The following is a 25,842-nucleotide window of genomic DNA, read 5'->3' as shown; positions in this document are numbered from 1 at the left end:
GTTTTAGTGCTTTTCTAAGTATGGGGAGATGCACGAAACTGGGTTCAAAAAATTTTCTCCTGAAAATATCTAACTGAGGGCCAATTCTGCCAGTTTTGCAAAAGCACAAAATGCCTCATCCTGATATTTTCCCCGAATTTCAAATTTCTTTCAGGGTATATTGTAGGTCAGTAATTGCAGTGGCTAATGACTTGATTCTTGTAGAACTGGATGGTGGGCAATATTCCTTATTTTACAATCCCCACACCCCTCTTTTGGTCTTAATTTCAACCAAGGTTTGGGGGGCATTTCATGACTAGTTTGTCTCATGGTGCTAGGAATTCTCATCCCCATGTCAGGCAAGGATTTCATTGATAGACCGCTCAGTGTGCTATTACTGGACTGGGCCCTGTTAACAATAGCCTCCAGACCGCCTGTCTTACTAGTCTGATATGGTCCAAGAAATGGTTCCCTCTTGTTGCTTCTTCCCTTATCTATAGTTACACTATTACAATCACTGATCTTATAGAACTATATATTTGGTCAATTGTTCCAAGTCACCTAGTCATTTTTATTGGAGGCTCAATCACGTTTGGTAACGCAAGAAACAATCTTGTAGAATAGGCAGAACACAAGTAATACAGCTGGTAACATTAATAAGGTCATAAGTAAGTAATGTTATATTCTAAGGGGTTACATGGCTGGTGCCAGAAGAAGAAAAATTGATCTTTATGATTGAGCAGGTATTTCTGCCATTGAGGAGGTCTGGCTAATGTATAATGCAGATGCACAATACACACTAGAGAGGTGGGAGGTGGCCCAAATGAGCAGAGAAAAATTTTATGTTTAGATTTTTCTTGTCTTGCCTTAAAATATGATTTTTTCACCAATTATTAGGCATGTTTGATATTGTAATGCTTTGTATAACTTTAATAATCAAATGAAGTGTTCTTCCTTTACAATATTGGATTTATGCTAATGATTACTCACTTATCCTCAGAAGTTTATCTTTCTTTTTTTTTTTTTCCAGTCGTTTATTATTCCCTCCCTTAAGTAGAGAAAAATTAGCAGAAAAATGTCACACTTCGGGGGGAAAAAAAAAGACCTCATCCCTATATGAGTAAAACCATGCCTTGCTTCCTGAATTTATGCATTTTGAATAGGAAACAGTTAGGGCAGGAACTCTGTCTTCTCTAATAGCTCAAATAAAGCCAAGTACCTGTCATCACTTCACAAATAAATAAATGATAATAATGGTAAAAAAATGAAATATTGAAACCAAACTTTTTTATTTATTCACTCTTCATTTACCTACTATGTGGTATAGTTTTAGTTAGGCTATTTATGACTAAAACAGCAAAGCCTTCATATGGGAGAAATTGCTTTTTTGTTTTGCTTGTCCATTGCCCCCATTTACCATGCCTTCAATCTAGTGCCAAAAGGGGCTTTCACAATTCTGGCTATAAATGGCTGACTGAGAGTATCAAACTCTGCTCCACCCAATACATCACTAAAGAAGAACTATATTTTGCAGTATCTTATTACATTTTTAGTTTATGGGGAATTAAGGCAGTTATAAACATGAGTTGTAAATGTTGGCAAGCAAATAGGAGAGTGAGTAAAGGCAAAGGAGAAGGAGGAATAAGGAGGTAGACATACTCCTATGTTCTGGCATAACTACAGTGTGCATGGGAAAGCTAGTAAGTTTTCTAGCTCAAGAAATTGATATTCCTTTAAGGGCATAACTTAATCACATTAACTATCTTTGTTGAGTATAGGGCCAAGTTAATTAACTCCATCTTTTGCTGAGCACTTGCAGCTTCTGAATGAATTGCCTTTTAGTGTTTGTGTTTCATATGATGATTCAGGTTGATTTCTCCTCTTCAAAATTTTAGGGGAATTAATCACAGAGCTCCAATTCAATTACAATCATAATAACCTTTGCTACTGAGAGTGCTGTCAATCTGATTGAGTTACACAGCCTGAGTTAAGGATCTGACCAGTTTGGTGTGAGGAAATTCTAAAAAATGATCAGCTTATTTAATGACTTTAGGGAATATTGCATTTCTTGTGCTACTCTGCACACAAATATCCACTCCATGACCAACCTCCAAGCCAAGTTGGTTTTGAATACATCCACATAATTTTAATTCATAAGCTTAGTCTCTACAGTGACTTTTCTGTAATATATTTTTAAAAATTTCCCCCTGCCACCATCATTTTATCCCTTCTCAAAAAGGGAAAGAGTAAATTGCTATGTGCAGCTGCACTTTCTAATTAATACTGTTAATTAATACATTATACAGTATACATTAATACAATATATATTAATACTGTTATTAATGTATTTTTCTAATGTGCATAACTGGGGCCCCAGTGCCCATATTTGTGCTAAATGACCCTGCCTCTCTTCAATATTTGCTTGACTTAAATGTGGTTACCTCTTAAAAAATTAGAATATTAGTCTCACAACTTTCAGGCTAATTATATATCGGAATGTCGGTCACTCTAATAGCAAAGGCAAGAGATTTAAAGTGTACAGACTGTCACATTTCCAGTCATGCAGAAGAAGTTGATCTGAGAATAATCAGGCAGAAAGACGAGATGAAAGATGGAGAACACAGAGTTTTCGAAGTTCCAGTTAGCCATGACACCCAACCAGCAAAGCAGTTGTGTGAAATTCCCTAGTCCTACCAGTACATTTCCCTCATGCTTGAACTACTATTGTTTGCAATTCAGTCTTGACTAATGCAACTTACTTGACTTCAGGTGACAAATGTATATCTTCCAATTACCTGGAAGATATACGTTACGCTTTTTTTCTCAAAGTCTGTTCTTCTCTTATTCCTTCTTAAATAGAGTCCCCTTTCAAAAGAAGATCCTACCTTGCTAGAATTTAGGTACCTAGATATTTCATATTCTCTGCATGTGGAGAAGTATGCATAATCAATAGTTTGCTTATGCACAATCAATACTTCACCTCATGGCAATTCACCTTAGCTTTTGGTTAGGAGAAATGCCTTATTACTTGAAAATGAGGCCTGCCAGCATGCACTCTACTACTTCATAAATACCTCAAAGAGATGTCTTAATATCATAAATATAAAATAATGCAATAATATGTTTATACATAAAACACTGAGATATGTTTTTTAAGAAAAAGTAATAGATTCTTAGTCTGATACCCTGGCTTTGTATGCCAGCTCTGTACCCACCATGCTTATGCTTTAAGAAAGTCACTTAGCAACTCTGGTACTGAATAAATTCCACCTTTGTGTACATATGTATACATATACATTATTTAAACATATATATATTTTATATGAGGAAGAATTTTATATATATATATGTGTGTGTGTGTGTGTGTGTGTGTGTGTGTGTATATAATTCCACTGATAGCTTGGTAGCTTGTAAAAGAATTGTTTGTAAGGAGGGCACCACTTTTATTGAGGAGCTGTTATAATATTATTTCAGATTCAAGTACAAGTGTTTGAGAATGAGTCATCTTGCATGGAGGCCTCAGACAGGATGGTGTTCTGCTAGATATAAAGGAGAAAATAAATGCTTTGGTGCTGGAAATGGAGAAGAAGGGCACTGAGGAGGAAAAATTTTATGGATGATAACAACTGTGATAGCCGGGAATGAGAGAAATGTGAAGAAGTAAATTGTTGATAGGTAGTATTGGAGACAAAGGGTAAATTTAATAACCTGAGAAATACCACAGAATAATGAGTCTGATTAGCTTTATCATGTACAAAAAGGATGAAATAGAAATGGCACCAAGTTGTCTAGTCCTCAACTCTATCACTTCTGGCCTAGTTAGATTTAAACAAAATCCAAGTCAGGATGTTTTTTCTTTGTCATAAATGAGTTATAACTAGGTGTTGTTATTAATGGCTCAACTCTGCAGTTCTCAGAGCTATATTCCTTGTGTTGTACAATATATATACACGGATATATTGTACAAGGATAATAATTTGTACCTCTTAATCCCCTACCTGTATATTGCCTCTCCTCCCTTCCCTCTCCCCACTGGTAACCATTAGTTTGTTCTCTATATCTGTGACTCTGTTTCTTTTTTGTTATATTCACTAGTGTGTTGTATTTTTTAGATTCTACATATAAGTGATATCATACAGTATTTTTCTTTCTACATCTGATTGATTTCACTCAGCTTAATACCCTCCAAGTCCCTCCACGTTGTTGCAAATAGCAAGATTTTATTCTTTTTTATGGCTGTGTGGTATTACATTGTATATATACAATGTACCTCAGATATATGTGTGTATATACATATATACATATATATACATCTCACATCTTTTTTATCCATTAATCTGTTGATGGACATTTAAGTTGCTTCCGTGTCTTGGCAATTGTAAATAATGCTGCTATGAACATTGGGGTGCATGTAATCTTTTTGAATTAGTGTTTTTGTGATCTGTACTAATGAAAGAAATAGAAGATGACACAAACAGATGGAAAGATATACCATGTTCTTAGATTGGAAGAGTTAATTTTCTGTTAAAATGACCATACTACCCAAGGCAATCTACAAAGTCAATACAATCCCTATCAAAATACCAGTAGCATTTTTCACAGAACTAGAACAAATAATTTTAAAATGTGTATGGAAACAGAAAAGACAGAAAATAGCCAAAACAATCTTGAGAAAGAAGAAGAGAGCTGGAGGAATCATGCTCCCTGACTTCAGACTATATTACAAAGCTACAGCAATCAAAACAGTATGGTACTGGTACAAAAACAGACACATTGATCAATGGAACAGAATAGAGAGCTCAGAAATAAACCCACACACTTATGGTCAATTAATCTATGACAAAGGAGGCAAGAATACACAAAGGAGAAAAGACAGTCTACTCAATAAATGGTGCTGGGAAAAATGGACAGCTACATGTAAAAAAAGCAAAATTAGAACATCTTCTAATACCATATACAAAAATAAACTCAAAATGGATTAAAGATCTAAATGTAAGACCGGAAACCATAAAACTCTTAGAGAAAAGCATAGGCAGAACACTCTTTTACATAAATCATAGCAATATTTTTTGAATCTGCCTCCTAAAGCAAAGGAAATAAAAGCAAAAACAAACAAATGGGACCCAGACCCAATTAAACTTAACAGCTTTTGCACAGCAAAGGAAACTTTCTACAAAACAAAAAAGACAACCTACAGAATGGGAGAAAATATCTGCAATATTTAAAAAACAGGTAGAAGAACTGAACATTTTCCCAAAGAGGACATGCAGATGTCCAACAGGCTCATGAAAAGGTGCTCAACATTGGTAATCATCAGGGAAATGCAAACCAAAACCACAAAGAGATATCATTCAGAGATATCTTTTGATATCATCAAAAAGAACACAAATAACAAATGTTGGCAAGATGTGGAGAAAAGGAAACCCTTATATATTGTTGGTGGGAATGTAAACTGGTGCAGCCACTGTGGAAAACAGTATGAAAGTTTCTCCAAAAACTAAAAATAAAACTACCATATGACCCAGCAACTCCACTCCTAGGTCTCATAATTTCTTTATGGGTAGACTCAGAGTCATAAGCTTGGGCCTCAAAGTATCAATTGACATGATGTTTCACCAGAACTAGGGCCTTATTCCTCACTGGCTGACTCATCACCAATAGATATACAACATCTATTAGCTCAACTCTTTTATCATTGTTGAGGAAGCATTGGAAATTAAAAAAAAAAAAAAAAACTAGGTCACATTTCAAATTTTAATATGTTAATATTTCCTTTGATTTATTATAATGGGAGAATTATAACAATGTTTCAAGAGAAGCATCAACCCTTTACCCATTTTATACCAACCCCATATTTTCAAACTCTCAGACCTATCAGAAGTGTTTCATGCATATGTGTTCCCTCAATTTAACATTTTTGGGGGTCATTATATTCTGAACTATAGAAATCTTCCAGGTTTTGTTAGAGATAAAAATGTGCACAACCCCTCCTCAATTGCTGATTGTACTGGTACTTCTTACATAAAGGTAATATAACAAAACTAGTTCATATCTGGATATGACACAGGTAAATCATGGTATTTTTTAATACTATAGGCTATAAAAATATTCAAATCTATGTTTAATTTCTCCTTCATTGTCTATGCATTGTGGTTAAGGGTATGGGCCCTAGATCCAGTCTACCATGCCACAAAATCTGGATTTTGTCTTAAATACTTAAATTCTATGGGTCTTAGATTTCTCATCTGTAAAAATAAGATTAATAATAGTACCTATTACTGGATGATTAATGAAGTTATACTCATAAAGCATTAGAACAGTGCCTGATATACAGTAACCACTCTATTAACATTGGTAATTATTTTTACCACTACTATGCCAAATATATTACTACAATCCTCCCTCAGTATCCTAGGGTGATAACTTCCATGACCTGCCACAAAATACCAAAGTTCACAGATGCTCAAGTCCCATAGTGGCCCTCTGTATCTGTGGGTTCTGCATCCCTGGGTTCAACCAGTGGTGGTTGGCTGGATCTGCCCATGCAGAAGCCACAAATACAAAGGGTTGACTGTATATTAATTTTTTAAAAAACCCACATATAAGTGGACTCACACAGTTCAAACCCATGTAGTTCAAGGTGAACTGTATTTAGATATGTATTATTTTACTGAAGGAAAAAGTAGTATCTTTGTATTATGTTTCTGAGTGTGTAGATAAAGCATAAATATTTAGTGTAAATGAGACTCATTTTAATTATACTGACTTTGAACAGTATTATAATTTTAAAAAATTTTATTTTAAAAATATTCAACCCATGGTTTTTAGAAAAGAACTCGAGTTCTGATGGGTAATGCAATTCAGCCATGAACTAACTCATAAGTCCAGTTATAGAAACTATGGCGATATTAAATAAAACAATGATGTTTAACAGATAATATAGATATCTAGTATTCCATCATGGACTACTAGAAAATTTTGAAGTATAGTTGACTTGCGATGTTATATAACTGAATCACTTTGCTGTACACCAGAAACTAACACAACATTGTAAATATATGAAAAAGAATATATATATATTCTTTTCCATATTCTTTTCATTATAGGTTATTACAAGATATTGACTATAGTTCCCTGTGCTATATAGTAGGACCTCATTATTTATCTATTTTATACAGTCTCCCAGTCATTCTCCCTCATATACCCAGTTGTCATCTCAAATCTTTTTTTCCAACTCAAACATTTTCTTTTCACCAAACTGACTCACAAAATTGAGTTCGGTGTCGCTGTCCCCTACACTCTTAGGATTTAAGGCATAGATCCATATTTGGCTCCTCCCTCACTGATAAAATCAACCATGACTCCTCTCATTGCTTTTCCATCTTTCCCTTCCTTTTTATTACAACACTATTCTTCCCTCAGGCCAAGTGCTCATCACACCATAGATTTTAGTAACCCTTTTTGGATTCAGCCTCTCTCCTCCTGAGTGAAAAAACATAAACGGCTTACACATTAATCCTCCTACATGGTGTTAATCGTGTCTCACCACTAAGCAAAAATTTGTAGTTGCTTCCTGCTACCAAAAAATAATTTTTCAGTCTCCTTTCAAGGCCGTCAACGTCTGTTATTGACTTGCTTTGATTTCATTCTTTCATGCATTCACTTATTCATGTGCATATTCACTCATTTATTCATTTGTTTATTTACAAACTATACAGACCTTATCTCCTGTAACAAAAGGCTATTTGTACCAAGCTTCTATCTTACCTAGACTGCATATCAACTATCTTGAAAGATGCCTTACATATCTGTTAGTCAGCTCAAGCTGCCATAACAAAATACCACAGACTAGGTGGCTCAAACAACAGAAGCTTGTTTTCTCACAGTTTTTGAGTCTGGAAGCCTAAAATCAAGGTACCAGAAGGATTGGTTCCTGATGAAGCCTCTCTTCCTGGCTTGCAGACAGACATCTTCACACTGGCCTTTCCTTTCAGAGAAAGTGAGAGAGCCCTTGTGTCTCTTCCCCTCTTCATAAGGACATCAGCTCTATCGGATTAGGGCCCAACCTTGTGCCTTCATGTAACCTAAACTGTCTCCTATCTCCAACTACAGTCACATTGGAGGTTAGAACTTCAACATACAAATTTTCGGGAGGTGGGGAGCCACAATTCAGTCCATAGTAACTTCCTGTCTTTAATCATTTATGCCATGATTTATTTCCAGTTTGCTATACCTTCACTGTCCCTGTCTATCCAAATTCTTTGTATCCATTATGGAGTCGCTCTTTCTTTAAAGGAATCTTTTTCAGTTCAGTTTCTTTACAGTGCATTGCCCTGCCTCTACATAGTTTGGGAATTTATAGTTTGTACCATATATTTGACACTATAATAACTTGTAGTTATTCAGGTACATATGAAATGGAAAAGTCTCTTTCAGGCTATAACTATACATATTACAAGTATTATGTATATGTATATTTTTATTATGTACATATACATAATAAAAATTATAGTATACATAAGCATAGTAAAACTATTAAATATATATATTTTTAATAAGAGTAGATTTTCAGTTTTGCATACAGAAATACCTTAGTATACTGACTATGTTGATTAATTTTTAAGCCTTGACTCAGAATTTTATGGAGTCATTTTAATATTGCACTCATTAATAGATGCAGAAATTTAATTATCCACAAAGATGAACACTATTAATTTTTGTTTTAAATGTAAAATCTATTTAAAAATGGAGTTTTGGAAAATTAGCAGGCATTATAAAAACCATTAATACACATGTTTAATAGAGTACACAAGCCAGTGTACTATGGTATAATTCTAAACATAGAAAGTTATTGCAACATATGAACAAGACGGACAGTTCTAAGATAAATATTGTTTAAAGTGTCTTTGGGACTTCCCTGGCGGTCCAGTGGTTAAGACTCCATGCTTCAACTTCAGGGGGCACAGGTTTGATCCCTTGTCAGGAACTAAGATCCCACATGCTGTGCAGCAGTGGCAATAAATAAATAAATAAATAGTGTCTTTAACACCTGCATTTTCGTCTTATATCTTCCCACCTTCTAGGATCTCCTACTACTATCCAGTACTCCTATTTCTCTTGTTAGGAGGGAAATCACTGAGCTAAATTTACTTCACACCAAAAGGTTAGTTACAATGTCTTCTTGTTCCCAGGACTATTTGTTTTCCAAAAAAAAAAAGAAAAAGACTTCATGGGTGGTGCAATATTTTTCACAAAGGCTAAAATGCACCGGTAGCATTTTGGGTATTAGCCATGCATAAAGGGAGAAATATTTTGCAGTAGGACCCATCATCTTGTTTCTTCTTAAACTGTACTTTAGAAGCAACCACCCATTCTACCTTTTCAAAGATACTTATCAACAACAACAACAATAAAAATATGCAAGACATTTCTCACAAAAAAATATGTTGGTTTTTCCTTCTCTGCTTTCTTTTTAACGTTCGAAAGTAATTTCTCATTGTTCTCTCCTGTTTTTATACATCTTGCAAGGGAGGTATTGACTCCCCTTGTTTTGGACTATCTTTTAAAAGATGTTTATATAGCAAACAGCTTAGGACGACAGAGATTGTTTCTTATCTGGTGCAAAGGCCAGGTGGCTTACATCCTCAGAAGACACAGTCTTCCTCTACTGCAAAATGGCACCATACTTCTGGCTATTAAAAATACTTCAGATTCCCTGAGCTCAGATGTTCTTTCCTGTAATTTCAACCACTGCATGTTCATGGGTCATCGGGTCCTCCAGGAAATAGGGCTCAGGGAACCAGGACAAAAATGCTGATAATCTGGCTACTGCTGTTGCTGTGAGTAATAAACTATTCTTCTCTTACTCAGTCAGCAGCTCATATATTCTATCAGCACATACTAAACTGTGACCTGCTAACTTGTTAGCTTGTAAGTAGGCAAAATCTCAGACTCTTCAAAAATTTTGACACATAAATCCTCCCATGTACTGATGAAGATTATGCTTTCCTCTTTCTCCCTAAAGACTCATTCTTTACATAATAAATAACCTAGATTTCAAGTTCCAAATGTGCTTACTCTTTGTATTACTCTGCTAGGGCTAGCATAAAAAAATATCACAAACTGGGTGGGTTCAACAACGTAAATGTTTTCACGGTTCTGGAGCCCGAGTCCAAGACCAAGGCTTTGGCAGGCATGGTTGCTCCTGAGGCTTCTCTCCTTGGCTTGCAGATGGCCACCTACTCGCTGTGTTCCCACATGGCCTTTTCTCTGTGCAGGTACATCCTTGGTGTCTCTCCCTTTTCTTATAAGGACACCAGTCATAATGGGTTAGGGTCCACCTCTATGACCTTATTCAACCTTAATTACTCCTTTAAATGCCTTAACTTCAAATGCAGTCATATTGGGGGTTAGGATTTTAACATGAATTTTTGGAGGACACAATTCAGTCCATAACACTGTTCCCATATGTTCTAACACAATTCGCCATAAGTCTCTCTCATTTCTTGCAAGCAGAGACACTAACTACCTTTTTGTCCCATACTATATCTTTTAACTGATATTTGTGAAGCAACTTGCTTAGGGAAGGTTGGTTTATAGTCCAGTATTACAAAAACAGTGTTTCCTACGTGGACAAATCTAGGGCAGACACGTTTAGAGCCATTATAAAAGATTTGGGTTTCTTACGCTTTGGTCTCTCCCCTGTTATGTAACACACTTCATTCCCTGGTACCTTGTCCTTGTTGCATCACCCTATGAGAATGGAGGTTCTGGAAACTAGCACAAGAAAATGCTAACAATTTGGGCACTATAATTGTTGTAAGTAATTGTTGTAAGTAAGTCCCTTCGTCCCAGACTCAGGAGTCTCAAAACGTCTGCCAGCATCCATGAAACTGTGGCAGGCTAACTTGTTAGCTTGTAATAGGGTAAAATCCTAGACTCTTCACAGTTTTTGACACCATCTTCTTTTCCTTTCACTTCTTAGAATATTTGATTTCCATGCCATGGGAGAGTGAGGAAAGAAAATTTCTTTCAATTCTCTGACAAATTCATTATACTTCTACTTTAAATATAAAGCCTTCTAAGCAAAGATTTGTCTGGGTTTCCCAGGCAGATTTAGGCATCCTTTAGTCTAAAAGATACTGACACTTTGTTAATCTCTTCACATAGATAACTCCTTTTTATTCTTCAAATCTCAGTTCAAGAGCCACCTTCTCAAGAAGTACTCCCTTAACATATTATTGGAATTTGGCATCCCTCATTACCTACCTATCGTCACATATAGTACCTTCAAACCATTCAGTACAATCAGTATTGAGCCGGTTTATTCATCTTTACTTGTTTATTATTTGTGTATGCCACTAGATGCAGCCCAGAGATCTGATTAGTCTTATCCACAGTTTCATCAACAGCAGTAATTCTCAATAGGATATGATTTTATTGCCCAGGAGACATTTAGCAATGTCTGGAGGCAATTTTGGTTATCAAAACTGGGAAGGGTGTACTACTAGTACCTAGATGACAGAGGCCAGGAATGCTACTAAACATCCTAAAATGCACAAAACATGCCTCCAAAATAAATAACTACTCACTGTATAATGTCAGTAGTGTCAAGGTAAAGAATCCCTGATCTACTATAGCCAACAGAGTGTATGAAAATCAAAGGTGACTGAAGATATATTGATTAATTTGAAAGAATATCTTTGTTATACTACTTAGTAAATTATAATTTGATTTCATTATTCTGGCTGTCACTGTTAGCTGCTTGAGGAAAAGCAATGCCCCCTAAACCTAAATACTCTTAAACTCAACATAGAATATGATATATTAAAATTACTGAATAGAAGAAATCTAAAAATAATTTATTGGGAAGTAAAAAATGTACTAGAGTTATATTCCACACATTCTCTGCAACTGTGTTGCTGCATGAATCTCTAGACAAGATTGTTTCCCATTTAATTTTGACTTCCAGCTTAAAAAAGCTACTCAGAACTACATAAAAAGTAGTAAGAAATTAATAAGAAAATTAAGATAAGAGACACAATTATATACTATTTAATATAACCTATGATTATTGTTATAATATTTATGCAATATTTGTACATATAACATAATGGTGACATATTTCAAACACGGTTTTTGTAAATAAATTACTCATATTAAAAATATAACAATATTAGTGCATTAGGTATCAATTTGAATCAGTGTTGGAATCATATACTATATGACCTGGAAACTTTAAAGTATGTCTCAGTAAGTCAAAGCTTTGAATGAATTTGTCTATTAGAAACCAAACATAGACATTATTTGCAGATCTGAGTCATACTATTTTTTTAATCAGAGTTCATATAATTTTGCTTCACATAGTGAGAGTATCCAAAAAAAAGGAAAGAAGAACAGAAAATATACTGGAAGTAATAATTGCCAACATCTTTCAAATTTGATAGAAAGCATTAATGTATACATCCAAGAACACTAACAAACTCCAAGAAGGATAAATACAAAGATATCCTCATTTAGACATATTATAGTAAAACTATGAATGTCAAAGGCAAACAGAAAATCTTGAATGACTACACTAGTCTTCTCTTCCCTATTCCTAGTGATTGTGTGAAAAACTAAGCTCACGTGTACCATATTTGCAAGTGTTCTTAGTGGAGAAAGCGGGTCATAGTGCTCTCATTGTATCTGTAGGTCCCTACCTTCACCCATTTTCTTGCCTGATATTTTCTCACATTTCTAACCATTAATAAATATATATTTTGAAAGACTATGTGTTTAATCAAGGAGTTTTAATTTTTTTGGCAGAATGATCCACATTCCTATTTAGACTCCTCAGTCATAGGTCAGTCTGGTGATAATCATTATTTTTCTCTCTGGAGATAACTGTTCACCTTTCTATTCTTTAGTGTTTTATAGGACTTTCTCTCTTCTCCATTTACAGATTTCCTTTCTAGACACATCCTTACCTCTCTTTTATCTGTGCTCCCACATAACACTTACAGTTCAACAGAGAGTTTCATTTTCCCTTTGTCCTCAGGAGCTATGTGGACTAAACCTGACTCTGGCTTACCTAGGCTTTGGAAACTTCCTTCTTATATAACATCTCTCAGGTAGTCCACATAGAGTCTGCATAGGCAATGGATATATTTCATAAATTTGTCAAATATAATTTTTCACTATAATAGATAAATCTGGAATATGCCTATATTTATTCTACCATTTTTTGATATTATTCATCAGTTTGAAAAATTTAGGTTTATATTTTCTCATGCATTTTACTATTTCTTACATTCATATATATATGACACCTGCACTACCGTTTCTAAACTCAGTTAGAATATTCTTACTCAATATATTTAATTCCATATACTTCAGAAGAGACCTTTATAGTGGAGAGTGAAAAACATGTGTGTCTGGCACATAGTCTTGCAACATAGTTGATTCCTGTTCATATGGAGTAAATTATCTGACTAGAATTTGACCCTAAATATGTCTTGGGATTTTCATTAAAGGCAAATCAATAAAGGGAAAAGAAGGTATATGAGAAATAAAGTAAAAATCAAACCTTGCTCTTTTCTGGAAATATTGAAAGACAATATTTTTATATAATATGGACTCAATATCTGCCTCTTACAATGCAGTGTTCAATAAAATCCATTTCATTATTAATTTAAGTGTCATTACAATAAATAACAAGAGTGCTGTCTATCTTTTTCTAGTCAATGAATGCACCTTATATTTGGGGAATATTTTCCTACCTATTCTCTCAGTCACAGAATGATTTAATAAGTGTTAGCCAGCTTATCTTAAAATATTTTCTATTTCTCTGTTGGTATGTGACACTTTTTTATGTCTGCCAATATTGAAATTTAAATAGAAATAAAAGCGTTTTTTGTCTCTCATCTGACAGGAGATGAAAACACATTTTTAAATGTTTTTATACTCTTAAAATATTATTTTTAGGCTGAAATGTATCCCATGTGAACTCAGCTCATTTTAAAGTACTGCTATTTGTAAACATTAATTTTTTTTCCTCAGTGCATAACTGAGATTGGCATTTATTCAAGGTCATTGATGAATTGATATTTTTCTGGAAGGTGTATTAAAACTCAGAAAGGATGGGAGTGTACAAAGGCTATTATTTAATCTATGAAGACAAGGCTAAGCATTTTGAACCATCAATTCATCACTTTCTTAAACTTACAGTTACACCTATGTCTAGGGTTTCAATGAATGCTGTAGGTGAACGAATACATTTTATTACTGCATACACTCTTAAGCTTCGTGCTGCTTACATATTCACTATGATCTGACAGTGTAGGGTAGGACTTGTTGAGTTAATTCATCGGAGAAGAACACCATGCTGCCTCATAAGTAGCTCTATTAGTCATCTCAACAAATCAGAGCCTTGCCTAAGGAAAACTTGCTGTTTTACTATAATTTTTAATGTTTTATAACTACATTTCCGTTTTTCTATTGCCTGAGGGTTAACTTAAGTTTCTGTAAACATGCTTATAGCTACATAATCATCATGGCCTTCTTGGAAAGCAGATATCATTAGACAATGTCAGTTAATATACCTCATGTAGAAATTTTGCCACCTTTTACCTGGTGTAATTTGTGAATTGTTTTTAATAAATGATTAATAGTTGAATATTATGTATGAAAGTAAAATATTTTACATTATATTGATATGTTTATATTGGCAAAGATTATTCTTCTGTTAGACAAAGTTATGGTAGAGTCGAGAATGAAGCTTATTTCAATGGAACCAGTCCAAATGAAAAAATGAAATATTAATAAAATAAAATGGCTAACCAGAAAACTACTGGAGCTAGTCAATGAATTTGGTAAAGTTGCAGGATACAAAATTAATGCACAGAAATCTCTTGCATTCCTATACACTAATGATGAAAAATCTGAAAGAGAAATTAAGGAAACACTCCCATTTACCATTGCAACAAAAAGAATAAAATACCTAGGAATAAACCTACCAAGGGAGACAAAAGACCTGTATGCAGAAAACTGTAAGACACTGATGAAAGAAATTAAAGATGATACCAACAGATGGAGAGATATACCATGTTCTTGGATTGGAAGAATCAATATTGTGAAAATGACTATACTACCCAAAGCAATCTACAGATTCAATGCAATCCCTATCAAATTACCAATGGCATTTTTTACAGAACTAGAACAAAAAATCTTAAAATTTGTATGGAGACACAAAAGACACCGAATAGCCAAAGCAGTCTTGAGGGAAAAAAACGGAGCTGGAGGAATCAGACTCCCTGACTTCAGACTCTACTACAAAGCTACAGTAATCTAGACAATATGGTACTGGCACAAAAACATAAATATAGATCAATGGAACAAGACAGAAAGCCCAGACATAAACCCATGCACCTATGGTCAACTAATCTATGACAAAGGAGGCAAGGATATACAGTGGAGAAAAGACAGTCTCTTCAATAAGTGGTGCTGGGAAAACTGGACAGCTACATGTAAAAGAATGAAATTAGAACACTCCCTAACACCATACACAAAAATAAACTCAAAATGGATTCGAGACCTAAATATAAGACCGGACACTATAAAACTCTTAGAGGAAAACATAGGAAGAACACTCCTTGACATAAGTCACAGCAAGATCTTTTTTGACCCACCTCCTAGAGTAATGGAAATAAAAACAAAAATAAACAAATGGGACCTAATGAAACTTCAAAGCTTTTGCACAGCAAAGGAAACCATAAACAAGACGAAAAGACAACTCTCAGAATGGGAGAAAATATTTGCAAACTAATCAACAGACAAAGGATTAATCTCCAAAATATATAAACAGCTCATGCAGCTCAATATTAAGAAAACAAACAACCCAATCAGAAAATGGGCAGAGGGGCTTCCCTGGTGGCGCAGTGGTTGAGAATCTGCCTGCCAATGCAGGGGACACGGGTTCGAACCCTGGTCTGGGAAGATCTCACATGCCGCGGAGCAACTAGGCCCGTGAGCCACAACTACTGAGCCTGCACGTCTGGAGCCTGTGCCCCGCAACAGGAGAGGCTGCGACAGTGAAAGGCCCGCGCACCGCGATGAAGAGTGGCCCTCCGCTCGCCGCAACTAGAGAAAGCCCTCGCACAGAAACGAAGACCCAACACAGCCAAAAATAAAAATAAATAAATAAATAAATAAACAAACAAGTGGATGAAAACTCTAAGAGGCAGTAATTTAAAAAAAAAAAAAGAAAGAAAATGGGCAGAAAACCTTAATAGACATTTCTCCAAAGACGACATACAGATGGCCAAGAAGCACATGAAAAGCAGCTCAACATCACTAATTATTAGAGAAATGCAAATCAAAACTACAATGAGGTATAACCTCACACCAGTTAGAATGGGCATCATCAGAAAATCTACAAACAACAAATGCTGGAGAGGGTGTGGAGAAAAGGGAAGCCTCCTGCACTGTTGGTGGGAATGTAAATTGATACAGCCACTATGGGGAACAGTATGGACGTTCCTTAAAAAACTAAAAATCGAATTAACATATGATCCAGCAATCCCTCTACTGGGCATATACCCAGAGAAAACCATAATTCAAAAAGACACATGCACCCCAATGTTCATTGCAGCACTATTTACAATAGCCAGGTCATGGAAGCAACCTAAATGCCCATCGACAGACAAATGGATAAAGAAGATGTGGTACATATATACAGTGGAATATTACTCAGCCATAAAAAGGAACGAAATTGAGTCATTTGTAGAGATGTGGATGGATCTAGAGACTGTCATACAGAGTGAAGTAAGTCAGAAAGAGAAAAACAAATATCGTATATTAACGCATGTATGTGGAACCTAGAAAAATGGTACAGATGAACCGGTTTGCAGGGCAGAAATTGAGACACAGATGTAGAGAACAAACGTATGGACGCCAAGGGGGGGAAAACCCCGGTGGGGTGGGGATGGTGGTGTGCTGAATTGGGAGATTGGGATTGACATGTATACACTGATGTGTATAAAATGGATGACTAATAAGAACCTGCTATATAAAAAAATAAATAAAATAAAATTCAAAAATTAAAAAAAGAAAAGAATAAAGAAGCAGGGTGGCCCGAGGCATGGGGAGTGTGTGGAAAGGTGATTGGAAAAAGGTGTGGTAACTGACATCCTGACCAGGTGTAACTAGGCTACAGGCCTCTGCATGTTCTGAGGGTAGAGGTTTTAGCCCTTTGATGTCAAAAGGTCACCAAGCAGACACTCTGGAATGCCCACCTGAAGGGTGGGTGGTCCTATCCAGACTTACCCAGCTCAGCTCAAACTATAGCAGCTGGAAAACAACTTGGGCAAACACCTTATTGTCTAGGCTAAGTGCAGCTTGGAGGTCAGGCAAATCTTAAAACACCTTGATTAGTGACGGCAGGTGAAATGGATTTAACCCACGGTTTCAGTATCATCACTGTTAATAGAAACTTTAGAAACACGCCCTTTAAAATTAGGAAGAATGTCTAGTATCCATACTTTTATTCATCTTCGTATTAAAAATCCTAATCAGTGCAGGCAGAAAATGAAAAAAAGCCTCAGAACTACAAGAAACGAGAATGTCATTATCCACAGATGATATTATTGTAAGAGCCCTGACTCTACAAATTATTGGAAGTAATAAAAGTGTTTAGCAAGTAGCTGGAGAAAAGAATAAGACCCAGGTCCCTGCTTCCGGGTGCATCCTCACAGCACACTTCACGGAGAAGGCCTCCTCACTGCTGACTCACCGCGAGCCCCCCATCCAGCAGAGTTCTTCCACCGAGGTGGAGGCCGCCGTCACCCCGCTGATCAACCTGCACCTCGGGCCTCGTCCACTTACCTCTCTCCGAGCTTCCACTTCGAAGGCGTGGAGGTGGCTCTGGAGGGCGTGGGCCGCTTCTTCCGGGAGTTGGCTGAGGAGAAGCGCAAGGGCGCCCAGCTTCTCTTGAAGATGCGGAAGCAGTGGGGCGGCCGCACCCTGCTCCAGGATGGGCAGAAGCTGTCCCCGGAGGAGTGGGGCGCCAGCGTGGGCGCCACGGAGGCCGCCACGGCCCTGGAGAGGAGCCTGGACCGGGCGCTCTCAGATCTGCAGGCCCCAGGTTCTGCGAGCGAAGGCGCCCAGCTCTGTGAGTTCCTGGAGAGCCGCTTCCGGCAGGGGGAGCTCATCCAGAAGCTCCTCAAGCAGATGGGCGTGCACCTGACGGACCTGCGCAGTCTGGCCGGGCCCCCAGGCCGAACTGGGCGAGTATCTCTTCGAAAGGCTCTCCTGTCCGCGCGACTAGGAGCCTCCAGAGCCCGGCGGCCTCTGCGAGACCCCCCTGCCTTCCCCCGCCTCCAGATCTCTGCCCGAACCCCTTCCTCCAACCAGGAGGCAACTTTTTAACCACCCTGAAACCTTCACCCAAGCCGTGGCACCACATGGAAACAGAAAAGGTTCTTTTTGCAGAGGAAAAATAAGCTAGGCTGTAAGAAGAAAACGTAAGTATCTGAATAGCATGAATGATTTGTAGTCTCATTCTCTAGATTGTCTAAAGAAATGGTTCCTAATTTATGTGTATCACCTGGGTACGCTGAGTACAGTGTATCTGATAAACTATGTTTTCTCTGGCAAGAAGAATAAACGCACCTATTCAGAAAATGTTGCATAGAATTTTAAGGGTTTCAGGACTTCTCCGGAGTCATTCTGGGTACTGGATTCAACTCTGTTGTTCCAAAATGTACCTTTGGTTTTGCTGAGCAGAGCAAAGAGCTGAGTACCTTGACCATATCATATTGTGTCCCCCCCATCAACCCCCAAACTCATGATAAAATTGCTTTTCCTGATTTTAAAGTTGATGTGATGCCATCTGCCTGTATTGAAGAAAGAGCCCTGTGACATTCATCTTTGTGTCTCCCATTAGGTTGCTACTGAGAACACTGATTATTAATTACATCATACACTGACCTCTTTATGAAGCCTCTCAAGAGAAATTTCTTTGTGGTCTTAATATTAGAAAGAACAGTGCTTCGCTTGGGTAACTGGTTCGTTTTTGCTTTATGAACGCTGTAAATGATGTAATTAAGTTTCCTTTTCTGACTGCCTGCTAAAAACTTAGAGCCAAATTTGTGGTCCACCCAGAGTAAACGAGTAGGATCATATAAGCATTTTGCATACGCTTCATTCCTGGTTCTTCTATTACTAATTCCTTGGTATATTTTGTGGAGTCTTTTAAGCCACCTTAAACCCTTTCTGGAACAATGTTGTGTATAAACGGATAAATAAACTTTTAAAATGTGGATTTAAAAAGAAAAATAAATAAATAAATAAAATGGCTAAATTATTTGTTTTTGGAAAACTAACGCCCCCACTTTGGGAAAATTAACTCATTGGACAAATATGTAACCTTTCTGACAATAGTCTATATGGTAAGAATATCTATAATGCCCTTAGTCAAGGACTCAGAGACTTTATCTCATTTTTTAAATGTAGGCAGCATTTGTAAAATATTGGTAACCATTTGCATGAATTTGACATGGCCAGAGGCAGCTTTCTTGCTGTAAAAAGAAAAATGTAATTTGTTTCAGTAACTAAACATTCAACTAAAGTGGACCAGCACTTCTACTTTCCTTCAAAAACTTTTCCTTTGCATTCACAACTAAGCTAACAGTTTGGTGCAAGAGGCCCAAGCTTTCAGCCTATTTCAGCTTCTTGGCATGCCTTCCTCACTTAGCTTAATTATTTCTAGCTTTTGATTTAAAGTGAGAGACATGGCTCTTCCTTTCCCTTGCACACTTACAGGCCATTGTAGGGTTATTAATTGGCCTAATTTTATTATTGTTGCATCTCAAGGAATAGGGAAGACCAAGGAGAGGGATGGATATGGTTGGAAAGTCAGAAGAACAGTCAGAACACACACAACATCTCTCTAGTAAGTTCAGTGTTACATGTGCAGTTTGTGGTGCCCCAAAACAATTACAATAGTAACACTGAAGACCACTGATCACAAATCACCATAATAGAGATAATAATAATAATGGAAAAGTTTAAAATATTGTGATAATTACCAAAACATAACACAGAGATATAAAGGGAGCAAATGCTGTTGGAAAATGTCACTGATAGACTTGCTCGATGTAGGGTTGCCACAGTCCTTCAATTTGTAAAAAATGCAACATCTGCGAAGTGCAATAAAACAAAGCACAATAAAACGAGGTATGCCTGTACAGAATCATTCTATGTGAAGGAAAAATGATCAGAGAAAGAAAATATGTTTTATATGGCATTAAAAATGTACTGGAAAAGCTTTTATTTAACAAACTTTAACCTGATCTAATACAGGTATGTGAACCACCCTCTAGGAAAAGCAATTATTTGCACTAACATTTTCGTAGTACTACTTCACCTTCCCAGAAAACATTTTATACCTTGTCAAGAATGGATTCATTGTCCTTTTACATCATTAAATAACATTTTTATTACAAATAAAATAAGAATAAGTAACATTTAGTGTGCATTCACTATAACTCATGGATTAAAGTGATTTATGTAAAATCACACATTTAATAATCGCAAAGCAATCCTTTGAGACATGTACAAAGTTATTGTGTCCATTTTACAAGTAAGGTAACTGAGTCACAGTGAGATTCAGCAATTTGCTGGTGATGGAGCTGAGATTCAAACCCAGGCAGTATGGCTCTAAACTATGCCCTTAACCCAATGATGCATGATTTTCCAAAATAACAATTCCAACATCACCTTGCAGTGTTTAGAAATAAAAAGCCCATCAAGAAGTGGACTTCTAAGTCAAAAAGAGAAAAACAAATATCGTATATTAATGCATATATGTGGAACCTAGAAAAATGGTACAGATGAACCAGTTTACAGGGCAGAAATAGAGACACAGATGTAGAGAACAAACGTATGGACACAAAGGGGGGAAAGTGGTGGGAGGGTGGTGGTGGTGGGATGAATTGGGAGATTGGGATTGACGTATATACACTAATATGTATAAAATAGATAACTAATAAGAACCTGCTGTATAAAAAAATAAATAAAATTCAAAAAAAAAGAAAAGAAAAGAAAAGAAATGGACTTCTACTCCAAAAGCCTAACTGAAGAAAAGTCAGTGAAGATAGTTACAGAGGTATGGGTAGGGTTAAAGGAACCATAAAAGGGATGTTGAGACAACTGGAAACTAACCAGAAGCAGGAAGCCAACACCACTACTGTGTGGAGTAGCAAAGATAGGGAACTGGGGTAAGGAAGCTGGAGTCAGAGTTGGTGCCTTTATCCTAGAGGGACTCAGCACCTTGCAATACCATGGCAACAAGACAGGCAGGGAATAGGGATAGAAATACACTGACCTCTCTATTCTGTTCATCAGTCTTCTGCCAATGCATCCCACCCTCTGAACACAACTGAAAACCAGAGGTAAAGAGGACCTGGTTGACTTAGCCCACAGGTTCAGTCCATAACAAGGCTGAGAAGGACAGACAAAGGATCTGGAGATGGAGCCATGGTGATGGCAAATGGAGAATCAGAAACTCACATGATTTGCATTTCTCTAATAATTAGTGATGTTGAACATCTTTTTATGTGTCTCTTGGCCATCTGTATGTCTTCTTTGGAGAAATGTCTATTTAGGTCTTCTGCTCACTTTTTGATTGGGTTGTTTATTTTGATGATATTAAGCCACATGAGCTGTTTGTAAATTTTGGAGACCAATCCCTTGTCAGTCACATCATTGGCAAATATTTTCTCCCATTCTGTGGGTTGTCGTTTCATTTTGTTTATGGTTTCCTTTGTTGTGCAAAAGCTTTTGAGTTTAATTAGGTCCCATTTGTTTATTTTTGTTTTTATTTCCATTACTCTGGAAGATGGATCAAAAAAGATATTGCTGTGATTTATGTCACAGTGTGTTCTGCCTGTCTTTTCCTCTAAGAGTTTTATAGTGTCTGGTCTCACATTTAGGTCTTTAATCCATTTTGAGTTTATTTTTGTGTATGGTGTTAAAGAATGTTCTAATTTCACTTTTTTTACATGTAGCTGTCCAGTTTTCCCAGCACCATTTATTGAAGAGACTGTCTTTCCTCCATTGTATAGTCTTGCCTCCTTCATCATAGATTAATTGACCATAGGTGCATGGATTTATTTCTGGGCTCTCTATCCTGTTCCATTGATCTATATTTCTATTTTTGTGCCAGTACCGTACTGTTTTGATGACTGTAGCTTTGTAGTATGGTCTGAAGTCAGGGAGCCTGATTTCTCTAGTTCCATTTTTCTTTCTCAAGATTGCTTTGGCTATTCAGGGTCTTTTGTGTTGCCATACAAACTACAATGAGATATCACCTTACACCAGTCAGAATGGCTATCATCAAAAAATCCACAAACAGTAAATGCTGGAGAGGGTGTGGAGAGAATGGAACCCTCTTACACTGTTGGTGGGAATGTAAATTGGTGCAGCCACTATGGAAAACAATATGGAGCTTCCTTAAGAAACTAAAAATAGAGCTACTATATGATCCTGCAATCCCACTCCTGGGTATATACACAGAGAAAAACATGGTCCGAAAGGATACTGCACCCCATTGTTCATTGCAGCACTGTTTACAGTAGCCAAGACATGAAAGCAACCTAAATTTCCATCGACAGAAGAATGGATAAAGAAGGTGTGGTACATGTATACAATGGAATGTTACTCAGACATTAAAAGAATGAAATAATGCCACTTGCAGCAACATGGATGGACCTAGAGATTGTCATACTGAGTGAAGTAAGTCAGTCAGAGAAAGAGAAATATCATATGATATCTAATATACATATATATTAGATGTGGGATCTAAAAAAAATGATACAAGTGAACTTATTTACAAAACAGAAACATATTCACAGACTTAGACAATGAACTTATGGTTATTGGGGGGAAGGGTTGTGAGGGAGGGATATTTAGGGAGTTTGGAATCAACATGTATACTCTGCTATATTTATAATGGGTAACCAACAAGGACCTACTGCATAGCACAGGGAACTCTGCTCAACATTCTGTAACAGCCAAATTGGGAAAAGAATTTGAAAAAGTGTAGATACATGTATGTGTATAACTGAATCACTTTGTTGTACAACTGAAACTAACACAACATTGTTCATCAACTATACTCCAATATAAAATAAAAAGTTAAAAAAACACACATGAAATAAAATCAGTGTATGTTTGCTTCCAGTATTAATAGTGGGGCTCATAAATTAATCTTTATCCACAACTATTTATTTATTAGATCTTATTATATTTTAGATGGTTTTGGTAGTTATTTTCTGTTTTTTTCTTTTTTCTTTTTTCTTTGGCTGTGCCATGTGGCATGTGAGATCTTAGTTCCCTAACCAGGGATTGAACCCATGCCCCCTGCAGTGGAAGCACGGAGTCGTAACCAACTGGACCGCCAGGGAAGTCCCTGTAGTTATTTTCTTATTCTGATTTCTCATAGTGGATCACTATCATAGAAGTCATTGTAAAATTAATATATCTCTATTATCGTAAATGGCGTGTAAGTTGTGAAAAATTAAAACTAGCTCATCAAAGTATGTATGTGAACATAAATAGTCATAGTATCTTAAAAGTAATCAATCATAGAACAATAACCTGAATATTATTTTCAAGGATCAAAAACTGTGTTAATTCAGAAAGCATACATTGTTGGTTACATTTAGTTTACCATTCATATTATCAAAAATTGATCTTAACATTAAAGTTTCTCTAATAAATTGCCTATTTATGTTAAAACCAAAATGAAACCCAAAAACTCTTATATGTTTAAGTAATATGGCTACTAGATTTAACTGTGGCAAGAATATAATGTGCTGTTCTTTGGGTCATGCTGTGGAGATGAGAATAGGTTTAATAGTCAGGAACCATAACTGCTCTTTGAACCCATCATAACTGAAAATGCCTGGAGTATACAATGCTTCTGAAGGAATGATCCACTAATCACTAATTTATTAATATCCAGGAAATGAGCTCTAGAAAGTGAGATAGATCATTGCTATTTTTAAAATATTTTTAAAACACAGTAGGGTTTCCTAAGGACTTCATCTCAGCACTACAAACATCACCAGCAAATGCACATTGTGAAATATATAAAAATGGGGAAAAAAAGAATAGAAAGTATTTTTTCTTCGAATACTGATATGGTTTAGGTGAAACCATTAGGCAATACATGGTGTATATATAGCAGGGAAAACAGCTAACATTTTGTTAATAATCACTGTAATATTATTTGATGTTTTGCCTATTTTTCCTAGATGTTTTGATAATTATTTTATATGCATTATCTCAAGTACTCTCACAAAAACTCTATGAATTACTACTATCATTATCCATAGTTTTCAGATAATGGAGACTGAAATTCAGAGCAGTTAACTGACTCACCCAAGGTCTCACATGTCATAAGAATTACAGCAGAGAATAATATCAAATAGTATACTTATCTTAACATTTGCTTTTAGCATAGACTAGAATATAAACTCCCTAAAGGGCATGGATTTTAGTTTGTAACTAGATCCCTAGTGTTTGGGACATAATAGACATTGAAATGTTAATTGAAGAAATGAATTTGAACCCAAGTCTACCTAATTCTGGGTATCACACTCTCATCATTCATAGTAGATTGCATAGTAATAAAAATGGATTTGAAAAGAGGTAGTTGAAATGTTTAACATATTTTAAATGTTTGCTTTGACAACTAACAACTTATTTAGCTTTATAAATATTATATGAGAGAATGGCCTTAAGAAAAGCTGATCTGGGCTAGGAACCAAGACGGCAGAGTAGAAGGACGTGCTCTCAATCCCTCTTGCGAGAACACCACAATCACAACTAGCTGCTGGACAATCATCAACAGGAAGACACTGGAACTCACCAAAAAAGATACCCCACATCCAAAGACAAAGGAGAAGGCAAAATGAGACGGTAGGAGGGGTGCAATCACAGTAAACTCAAATCCCATAACTGCTGGGTAGGTGACTCACAGACTGGAGAACACTTATACCAAAGAAGTCCACCCACTGAAGTGAAGCTTCTGAGCCCCACATCAGGCTTCTGAACATGGGGCTCTGGCAACGGGAGGAGGAATTTCTAGAAAATCAGACTTTGAAGGCTAGCGGGATTTGATTGCAGGACTTTGACAGGACTGGGGAAAACAGAGACTCCACTCTTGGAGGGCACACACAAAGTAGTGTGTGCATTGGGACCCAGGGGAAGGAGCCGTGACCCCAGGGGAGACTGAACCAGACCTACCTGCTAGTGTTACAGGGTCTCCTGCAGAGGCGGGGGTTGGCTGTGGTTCACCGTGAGGACAAGGAAACTGGCAGCAGAGGTTTTGGGAAGTGCTTCATGGTGTGAGCCCTCCCAGAGTCCGCCATTACCCCACAAAAGAGCCCAGGTAGCCTCCAGTGTTAGGTTGCCTCAGGCCAAACAACCAACAGGGAGGGAACCCAGCCCTACACATCGGCAGTCAAGCAGATTAAAGTTTTACTGAGCTCTGCCCACCAGAGCAACAGCCAGCTCTACCCACCACCAGCCCCTCCCATCAGGAAACTTGCACAAGCCTCTTAGATAGCCACATCCACCAGAGGGCAGAAAGCAGAAGCAAGAAGAACTACAATCCTGCAGCTTGTGGAACAAAAACCACATTCACAGAAAGATAGACAAGGTGAAAAGGCAGAGGGCTATGTACCAGATGAAGGAACAACATAAAACCCCAGAAAAACAACTAAATGCAGTGGAGATAGGCAACCTTCCAGAAAAAGAATTCAGAATAATGATAGTGAAGATGATCCAGGACCTCGGAAAAAGAATGGAGGCAAAGAT

General features: G+C 36.7%; 1 pseudogene; it reads left to right on the top strand.

Annotated features, from left to right (window-relative positions):
• Positions 1-2,475: 2,475 nt before the first annotated feature.
• LOC137751059 (ferritin light chain pseudogene) lies at positions 2,476-18,283 on the top strand (annotated as a pseudogene).
• The last annotated feature ends 7,559 nt before the right edge of the window (positions 18,284-25,842 follow it).

The sequence above is a fragment of the Eschrichtius robustus genome, chromosome 17 (assembly GCF_028021215.1).
Source record: "Eschrichtius robustus isolate mEscRob2 chromosome 17, mEscRob2.pri, whole genome shotgun sequence".
NCBI lineage: Eukaryota > Metazoa > Chordata > Mammalia > Artiodactyla > Eschrichtiidae > Eschrichtius > Eschrichtius robustus.
Note: the sequence above shows the minus strand (reverse complement) of the source record. Positions and strands in the feature narration are given on the sequence as shown.